Below are 10,690 nucleotides of genomic sequence, written 5' to 3' on the forward strand. Positions count from 1 at the left end.
AGTGCCTTGAATTCTGAGGGAAAGCTTCCCAAGTGGAGATGTAAGAGAGGGTAGGAGGGTGAGCATGTGCAAAGGCCCAGTCTGGGCAGGGGAGTGTGAGGTGCAGTTCACCTCTCTTTCGAAGCCCAACCACATCCTCCCCATCGGTGGCTGCGAGGGGAAACTCTCACCAGGCAAATGAGGGCACCAGGGCTCACCTGGGGCTGAGCAGAGACCAAAGGCAGAGAAAGCGGGTTGTGGCCCAACCCAGATATGATAGTAGGCTTCACAGAGAGAAACCAACAGGGCCTCATACGCAGGGGAGCAGTTAACTCACTGACATCCAGAGGGAAAAGCATGGCGGACACAGGGAGGGGCCCCTGAGAGAGGAGGAGGCCCAAAAACAGCACAGTGGGTTCTGGAAAGCTGCAAAGGCTCAGAGGTGTATTTTGGGGAGCACCAGGAGACCAGGTCAGGGAGATATTCCAAGACGAGACAGGTCATGTAGGGCCTTTTATGCCATGTAGAGTTTGGACTTTATTCTCGGAGCAAAGGGGAACCCATGAAGGCCAGCTGGGAAGCTCCAGCCACTAGCCTGCCCTTTCTGGACTTTTCCCCCAAAATGACCCCCACCCTCACCTCCTGCTTTCGTTCTTTTTTTTTTTTTCTTTTCCATTATGGTTTATTACAGATTATTGAATATAGTTCCCTGTGCTTTACCTAGGACCTCGTTATTTATCTACTTTATATGTAGTAGTTTTTATGTGCTAAGGCCAGGCTCCTAATTTATCCTTCCCCCACCCCCTTTCCTCTTGGGTAACCATAAGTTTGTTTTCTATTGTCTGTTTCTGTTCCATAAATAAGTTCATTTGTGTCATATTTCTTTTCAATTAATTAATTAATTTTGGCTGACCTGGATCTTCACTGCAGCACGTGGGCTCTTTGTTGTGGTGCCCAGGCTCTCTAGTTGTGGTGCGTAGGCTCTAGAGTGAGCGGGCTCAGTAGCTGCAGTGTGCAGGCTTAGTTGCGGCATGTGGGATCTCAGTTCCCCAACCAGGGATCGAACCTGGGTCCCTTGCATTGGGAGCGAAGAGTCTTAACCACTGAACCACCAGGGAAGTCCCTGTGTCACATTTTAAATTCCACATATGAGTGATAGCATATGGTATTTGTCTTCTTCTGACTTACTTCACTTAGTATGATAATCTGTAGGTCCATCCATGTTGCTGTAAATGGCATTATTTTACTCGTATTTTATGGCCAAATAGTATTCCATTATGTATATATATACCTCATCTTCTGTATCCATTCATCTGTCGATGGACACAGGTTGCTTCCATGTCTTGGCTATTGTATAAATTTATTTATTTTTAGGTTGCATTGGGTCTTTGTTGCTGTGTGCGGGCTTTCTCTAGTTGCAGTGAGTGGGGCAGGGTTGGGGGGGGGGCTACTCTTCCTTGCGGTGCACGGGCTTCTTACTGTGGTGGCTTCTCTAGTTGTGAAAGCATGGGCTCTAGGTTCTTGGGCTTCAGTAGTTGTGGCACATGGGCTCAGTAGTTGTGGCACACGGGCTTAGTTGCCCCTCGGCATGTGGGATCTTCCCAGACCAGGGATTGAACCCGTGTCCCCTGCATTGGCAGGCGGATTCTCAACCACTGCACCACCAGGGAAGTCCCTTGGCTATGGTAAATAGCGCTATTATGAGCACTAGCGTGCATGTATCTTTTTGAATTCGAGTCTTCTCCAGAAATATGCCCAGGAGTGGGATTGCTGGATCATATGGCAACTCTATTTTCAGGTGGTTTTTTTTTTTTAACTTTTTATTTTTGACGGCACTGGGCCCTAGTTGCAGCATGCGGGATCTTTTTGTTGTGACATGTGGGATCTTTCATTGCAGCACGAAGGCTTCTTTCTAGCTGTAGCTCGTGAGCTTCTCTCTAGTTGTGGCTCACATGCCCAGTAATTGTGGAACATGGGCTTAGCTGCCCCTCAGCATGTGGGATCTTAGTTCCCCCACCAGGGATCGAACCCGCTTCCCCTGTCTTGGAAGGCAGATTCTTAACCACTAGACCACTAGGGAAGTCCTATTTTTAGTTTTTTAAGGAACCTTTATACTGTTCTGCATAGCAGCTTCACCAATTTACATTCCCACCAATAGCGCAGGAGGATTCCCTTTTCTCCACACCCTCTCCAGCATTTGTTATTTGTAGACTTTTTAATGATGGCTATTCTGACTGGTATGAGGAGGTACTTCATTGTAGTTTTGATTTGCATTTCTCTAATAACTAGAGATGTTAAGCATCTTTTCATGTGCCTATTGGCCATCTGGATGTCTTCTTTGGAGAAATGTCTGTTTAGGTCTTCTGCCCACTTTTTGATTGGGTTGTTTGTTTTCTTTGTTATTGGGTTGTATGAGCTGTTTGTATATTTTGGAAGTTAAGCTCTTGTCGGTCATATCATTTACAAATGTTTTCTCCCAGTCCGTAGGTTTTCTTTTTGTTTTGTTGATGGTTTCCTTTGCTGTGCAAAAGTTTGATTAGGTCCCATTTGTTTATTTTTACTTTTATTACTATTGCCTTGCCCATCTCCTGCTGTTCTCTAACTTTTTCTGCAAACACTATTTGGCAAATCTGTTATCAAATTCTTGTCTATGCCCTGCCACTCCTTTCTGAAGGTGGATTCTTAGATGCTGTTGCCAGCATGCTGATGGCCTGCTCTTTATCATTTTTTTCTCAGGAGCCATGGCCTGCCCTGCCCTAAGCTGCCCCAGACCAGTTCTGCTCAGCAGGCGTGCCCTGCTTCCTTCCCTCCCCCAAAGCCTTCAGATCATTCCTGAGTGGCTCAGCCTGGCCTCCTCCCGGAGCTCAACCACAACATTCCCCTTGCTGTCTGCAGTCCACCAGATGCATGATTTCACAATATTTTGTTAGTGTTATAATTATATTTTTGTCATGTAATTTCCTTTTCTAAACTCTCAAACACAACACCATGTAGTCCATAAAATGCTTTGGCATTCTTGCAATAATTAAGTTCCAACAAATAAAGATGTTTTTGCAATGTACCCTCTTCCCTAGCAGTTAACTCTGTAATAAGACAATTTCTTTGGTTCATTTTTTAAAGTAACCAAGATATGTGGACATGAAACATGGATATTCTCTTTCTGTTAAAAATGAAAATATAAAGGGAAAGGCAGGGTACAAAACTCTAGCTACAGACTGATTTTTTTTTTCATTTGAAATGATAGATTCAGGACTTCCCTGGTGGTGCAGTGGTTAAGAATGCACCTGCTAATGCAGCGGACACGGGTTCGAATCGTGGTCCGGGAAGATCCCACATGCCGCAGAGCGAGTAAGCCCAAGAGCCACAACTACTGAGCCCACGTGCCATAACTACTGAAGCCCATGTGTCTAGAGCCTGTGCTCCGCAACCAGAGAAGCCACTGCAATGAGAAGCCTGGGCACTGCAAGGAAGAGTAGGCCCTGCTTGCCGCAACTAGAGAAAGCCTGCACGCAGCAACGAAGACCCAACGCATCCAAAAATAAATAATAAATAAATAAGTAAATAAATAAACCATAAAAAATTACTAAAAAAAAAAGAAATGATAGATTCAGAAAGTGAAAAGAAATACACAGGGAGGTCTCTGACATTCTTCACCCAGCCTCCCCCAGTGTTAACATCTTGCATAGCTGTAGTACAATGGCAAAACTAAGAAATTGACATTGGCACAATCCACAGAGCATATGCAGACCTCACCTGTTACATATAGTTCACTCATTTGTGTGTGCAGCCCTATGCAATTTTATCACGTGTACCTTCCTGTAACCGCCACTATAAACACAATACCTTTGTGACATCATCCCACGCCTCTTTCATGTCACCCTTTCATATCTACACTCACCCTCCCCTCAGCCTGATTTAAATATGAAAAAAATATCAAATGGAGCACAGAAAAACTGCTGAGAGAAAATACAGCAAAATCATTGTCAATAGATGTCTGGGTTGTGGGATAATGCTTGATTTATTTTTTTATTTTACTTTTATTACTGTAACTTTGGGGTTTTTTTTTAATATTTATTTATTTATTTGTACTGGGTCTTAGTTGCAGCAGGCGGGCTCCTTAGTTGTGGGTCTCTGGCTCCTTAGTTGCAGCACATGGGCTCCTTATTTGTGGCATGCAAACTCTTAGTTGTGGCATGCAAACTCGTAGTTGCAGCATGCACATGGGATCTAGTTCCCTGACCAGGGATTGAACCCAGGCCCTGTGCATTGGGAATGCGGGGTCTTAACCACTGCGCCACCAGGGAAGTCCCTATTTTACTTTTTATTTTTAGAATTTTCAGTCTTTTCCACTTTTCTTCAGTGAGAATCCATTATTTTTATGAGAATAATACCTTGAAATTTATAACATATACTGTAACATTTACAATAGCATGATCCAACAATTTTCAAATTGGAAAAAGATCTGGTAGATTTTAACTTGTATTGAAGTTTACCAACAGATCAAAATAAGCCCTTTCTTTCCAGGTGTAAATTTTTTTCCATCTCCCATAGAGCAGTTTACAAAGTAAAACGTCTAAGCATTGTTCATAATTCTTAGTCCGCCTTTACAAGGTTAAACATGAACACAGTAAAAGGACATTGTTTCAGTTATTTATTGATTGCATAAAAACTCATTGCAAAATGTAGAGGCAAAAAATACTGATTTATTGTTTCTCTTGATTCCGTGAGTTGATTGGAAAGTTCTTTTGCTGGTCTCCTCCGGCTCACTTGGGCTCTTACAGATGGCTGGAACAGCTGGAAATTCATTCCAAGTTGGCCTCATTCACAGCGTGGCAGTTGGTGCTGGGCAGGGAGTCTCAGTTCTCCTCGTGACCTCCCAACCTCCAGTAGACCAGACACGGGTCCAGGACAGTGTTCCAAGAGGGCAAGCCCCAGTGCACAAGCGCTTACCCTCTCGTGCTTGTGTGAAGTACAAGCCTTCCAGCCAAGCCCAAAGTTGATTAGGGAGGGAGCTACACAAAGGCAGGAATACTGGGAGGCAGGATTCTTTAGGGGCCATCAAGTGCAACAATCTACCACAGATATGAAGGCTTGCCCTGTTATAAGAATTTAAATATGTGCAAAGTAAAATATCACTTTGGGTCCAGTGGTAAGGTTAAGAAAGGCAATTATAAGGCAATTTCTAATCTGCATATAACCATGATTCAATCAAGATAATAGAAAAGGGCAATTTCCCCATGGCTAAAATGAGTTGAATAACATAGTTATGTAATCAACTAGATGCGACATTCGTTTTCCCATCATAGCCTAAATTTCATATATCTATTTCCAAATGTAGAAAGTAATACACATAAACCCTCTTAATATTCATGAAACATAATTTAGCTCTTTATTTAAAAAAAAGATTTATTGTTTAAAAACAAGTATTTATGAAAACTCTAATTCCTAAAAGTTATACATTAGGGACTTCCCTGGTGGCTCAGTGGTTAAGAATCTGCCTGCCAATGCAGGGGACACCTGTTTGATCCCTGGTTCAGGAAGATCCCACGTGCCACGGAGCAACGAGGCCCGTGTGCCACAACTACTGAGCCTGCATGCCTAGAGCTCGTACTCACAACAAGAGAGGCCACCGCAATGAGAAGCCCGTGCAGCGCAACGAAGAGTAGCTCCCAATCGCCACATGTAGAGAAAGCCCACATGCAGCATCGGAGACCTAACACAGCCAAAAAACAGTAAATAAATAAATAAACAAATAAATAAATATATAAAAGTTACACATTAAATCAACTTTTGCCTCAGAACTAATTTCTGCACATACAGGAAATATAAAAATGGTTATGTTCTTTAACATTTTAATGAATATTTCTTTCACTGTAAAGCAGAATCGATACATGTTATACAACCAATTTTTTCCCTGGGTGTTCCCTCCAAAGTCTGACTGATCCAATGGCTCCCTAAAGCATATAACACTTAGACGGATAAGACTTAAGATCCACTGAGAATTTGGTGGGTCAAATGTTTCAACCGATCTTGAGACTACCATAGTTTCTCAGACATCTGCCGTGAAGCTTGCTCCCTCATCTGCAAGATGCTCTCTCCAGAACTACTGGCCCCTGTCCATTTCTGCACCACACCTCCCCTTGGCTCCCTTTACTCCAACCACCCTGGGCTTCCTTCAGGTCCTTTAAGCAGGCTTCCCAGCTTTCTCCACGTGTCTCCTCCTCTGAGATCTCCCCCCCTTACTCCACTTCCTTCGTCTGGCGGGCTCCTTACCCATCCTCCACGTCACTTAAGCGTCACTTCTAATGATGATTTCTGACCTGTTCATTGCCATATCTAGTATCTGACACGTGGTAGGCACTCAGAAATGTCCCTTGGGACTTCCCTGGTGGTTCAGTGATTAAGACTTTGCGCTTCCCATGCAGGGGGCTCGGGTTCGATCCCTGATTGGGAAACTAGGATCCCACATGCCCAGCGGTGCAGCCAAAAAAAAAAGAAGAGAAAAGAAATGTCCCTCAAGTGAATGTAAGTATGAGGCAGAGAGAAAACTAAAGAAGATGCACTCTGGATAGCCAAGTTCACATACTCAGGATTATGGGCTTTACCCAAAGGTGATGCTATCAAGTCATTTTTTTTTTTTTTTTGGCTGTGTTGGGTCTTCGTTGCTGCGTGTGGGCTTCCTCTAGTTGCGGTGAGTGGGGGCTACTCTTCGATGCAGTGCGAGGGCTTCTCATTGTGGTGGCTTCTCTTGCTGCGGAGCACAGGCTCTAGGCGTGCAGGCTTCAATAGTTGTGGTGCACGGGCTTAGTTGCTCTGAGGCATGTGGGATCTTCTCGGACCAGGAAGAGAACTCAGGTCCCCTGAATTGGCAGGTGGATTCTTAACCACAGCACCACCAGGGAAGTCCAATGCTGGAAAGTCTTGACTCATAGTCTACTTACTCTTATTTTAAAAGAAAGTCTGACCTGTTTAGATGTATGAATTCCTAAACCGACACAAATTTGAAGGGAGAAAGGAGAGAGCTACTGGGGACTGTTGAGTAAAAGCAGTCAGGACCAGCACAATCAACCTGATAAGGAGAGAAGAAACAGAAATATTACCAAAAGCCACAAGGAAGGGCCATTTGGCTTAGGGGAGAACATAAGAGTCTTTGGGCAGCACAGCAAATCCAAAGCTTAGCGTTCACGCAGTGCCGTGAGTCAACCAGAAAAGACTGAATTTCATTCAGTATATTCCATTCAAGAAACAAGAGAAGAGTACATTTTACATATATTCTCATCAAAAAAAAGTTTGTTTTTAATGTTTTAAGTTTTAGGACCTAAAGAGATAAGCCTGGTTACCTGGAAAATCCACTTATCTACATGGAAAGTCTTTTTTTTTTTTTTTTTCCTCCCTTCTGGTAAAACAGTGAAGGGCTACTGATTTTCCACTGAAAGAAGCAGTACCTTTACTCTGGGATACCAGCCCCCTGTTCACTGCTCTCCTGGCAATTACTCCACTGTATTTCAATTAATGATTCACTTCTCTCTCTCCCCTGCTGGCCTGTGCATTTCTTGTGGGCTGGGAGAGGGTCTTTTATCTCTGTAGCCCCGATATCTACCGCAGGCCTAGCACGTTGTAACCGTTCAACAAACATCTGTTAAACAAGTGAAAGAGCAGTGTCAAGGCCATAGCTTCTACTCTCTGCCTTTCCTTTAAAAAGAAGACATGAAAAGACTTGCCACACAATCACATAATAGTGTACCCCAGGATAAATTTGTGTGTTCACCACATTGGCCTACAGATCAAGAACGCTGTAACTTTAATCCCAGGCTATTTTCAAAGAGGAAGGAAAAGGGAGAAGGAGATGTCGTTTCTGAAACTTTATTTTTTTATTTATTATTTATTTAATTTATTGTTTTTTGGCTGTGTCGGGTCTTAGTTGTGACATGCGGGATCTTTTGTTGCGGTGTGCGGGCTTCTCTCTAGTTGTGACATACAGGTTTTCTCTTCTCTAGTTGTGGCAGGCAGGCTCCAGGGCATGTGGGCTCTGTAGTTTTCGATACATGGGCTCTCTAGTTGAGGCGGGTGAGCTCAGTAGTTGTGGCACGTGGGTTTAGTTGCCCCGTGGTATGTGGGATTCCAGTTCCCTGACCAGGGATTGAACCCACATCCCCTGCATTGGAAGGCGGATTCTTTATCACTGGACCACCAGGGACGTCCCCATTTCTGCCACTTTAGAAACTTTTTTTTTTTCAATTCCTTTTATGGATGACTTAAGAAAAGATATCCCCAGATTCCTACGCTGAGGGAATAGCTTTCCGGTATCAGGAACCAAATGGCTTGATGTAGCTGAATTTCTGATACTTGATCCTTTGGAAATGTTCCCAGTGGATACATTATACAAGGAGCCATTAGCGCCTGAATGGAAACAAACTAGTGATGAGGAGTATTTTACTTCCTACAAGATCAAATAATAGTCATGAATCATGAACTGGATCTATAGACAGCTGCACCAAAACAGAAAATCCGTGGAAGGTATGGCAGTCCCAAGGCCCTCCCTGAAAAGTCAGGTGGGAAATGGGGTGTCAGAACTGGCACGAGCAGGAAGGTCACCCACAGGGTAAAACAAAGTTGCCAACTGGATGCCTTCCTCTGAAACAACTTTGCAGTGGCTTGCCTTGCTCAAGGAGCGCAGTCCCAGCCAAGAAATGACTGGAAAGAAGAGGTGAGGAGTGAGAGAGAACCTCAGTGACACCCAACTACAGCTGGGCCAATGAGAAAAACACTGGACCAAACAGCCCCAAACCTTGCCCAGAGACTTGACAATGATCCATTTTCCTTTCTCCAACTTACAGTCAGTCCTCCCTGAGAATCCCCACTCCCACCACGTCCCATTCTTCCTTAGGATTCCAGAACCATTCCCCACAACTTTTCTCTCGCTCACTTAGATTCCAGTTCTGCAAATGGTACTATTCCGAGTACGCCGTCAGCCGGGACCCCAAGGGTAGAAATGAATCACACAGGGCGCTGGCCACAGGGATGGTGTGGAAAAAACAGCAAGTCACCTGAGGTTCATGAAAAGAATCAAGTAGCAATGAACATATTAGGGTTTATGTCAAGGGGCTGATGAAGGCCAGACTACTACCTCTGCTTCTAGGACATAACCACTGACAATACAGCTTAAGAGGGTCCCCCAAGTTGTTGTATAACAAAGGGAGTCCAACTCGAGGATGGAAGATGCCTTAGAGGACTGGGGCAGGGAGGGTGGGGGGGACTCGAGGTGGGGGAGTCAAGGAAGGGAGGGAATACGGGGATATGTGTATAGAAACAGATGATTGAACCTGGTGTACCCCCAAAAAAAATAAAAAATAAAAAAATAAAAAGAGAAAAAAAAAAAAAAGAGGGTCCCCCACCCAGAGCCAGGGGACAACCTTAACTGAAGTCTAGTGTGGCCCCCGGAAATCCTCGTGACCTCAATCTCTTGTGGATTATAAGTGGACTCAGTACTGAGAGCACTGTGATACTCTGCTCTGCTGCCCAGCTGTGTTCAGATATCTCCCCTTAGTGACTCTTCTCTTCCAACCAGTGATGTGCCCTTGGACTCACAGTTTTTATTTCTCTGTATACACCGCAGTTGTCCCTTGCTCATTCAGTAAGTTTCTGACCACTGCTTCAAACCTGCATGTGAGTGCACGCCTTCAGGAGATGCAGCAGCTGTGAACCCATAGGCCCTGAGCCACTAGACTGATTTTCCTACCCTGCCATACTCCATTCATTTATATCCCTGCCATGTGAACAGCAAGGCCCCTATAAATGCAGGCGTTCCTTCTGCTTCCCCTACACCAAGAGTTCTTCAGCTTTGCTGATGCATGGATCACTATGAACCTTCTCCCAGAAAAAATAAACATATAGATTTGAAAATAATGTTAAGGGGTTCTTAACTCATAAAGCCCATCCTTTGGACTCCAACCTAATGCTAACAATTCCCGATGGCAGGAAATGCTGACCCTTCTAAAGAGAGAGGCAGTCAGAAGAGTGAGAGCTATGGGGAGTTCCCTGGTGGTCCAGTGGTTAGGACTCAGTGCTTTCACTGCTGGGCCTGGGTTCCATCTCTGGTCGGGGAACTAAGATCCCACAAGCCATGTAGCACAGACAAAAAAAGAAAAGAAAAGAAAAATAAGAGCAAGAGTTTAACCTACTTGTTCTCCATATGCATAAAAGCCTGCAGAGGATTTGGGGACAATAGCCCATCAGTCTGATCCCTGAGGTCCAGCTAGGTGCTGTCCTCAGCTGTCCACCGAGCTCAGGCAGCAGGCTCATAATGACCGACTGAGGACATCTCCTCGTTGAGGCTGGCAGACCCAGGCCCCACCCACTTGCCCACACCAACACACTCCCACCCACGGGGCTACCTTACACACCTTTCCCTATGGCCATCCAGGTAAGCCAGGTGACTCTGGTGCTACCTTGTCACCTTGAAATAGTGGATGAAAAGGACTGCCTCCAGGTCTGCCAGGCCATGCCTTCTCTATGTTTCCTTCTTCTCCCTTCACCTCTCTCTCTCTCTCTCTCTGTCTCTCTTTCTCACACACACACACAGAGACACACACATTCCGGCTGTCATTCAGGAGAACAAACAGTTCCAGCACCTTGAGGCCTCCCTGGAGCACATCTACTGGAGTATATCTTCAGGGAGGACCCTGCTGGGCTCAGTCACGACTGCCACCTG

Source organism: Hippopotamus amphibius, chromosome 17 (genome assembly GCF_030028045.1).
Source record: "Hippopotamus amphibius kiboko isolate mHipAmp2 chromosome 17, mHipAmp2.hap2, whole genome shotgun sequence".
NCBI lineage: Eukaryota > Metazoa > Chordata > Mammalia > Artiodactyla > Hippopotamidae > Hippopotamus > Hippopotamus amphibius.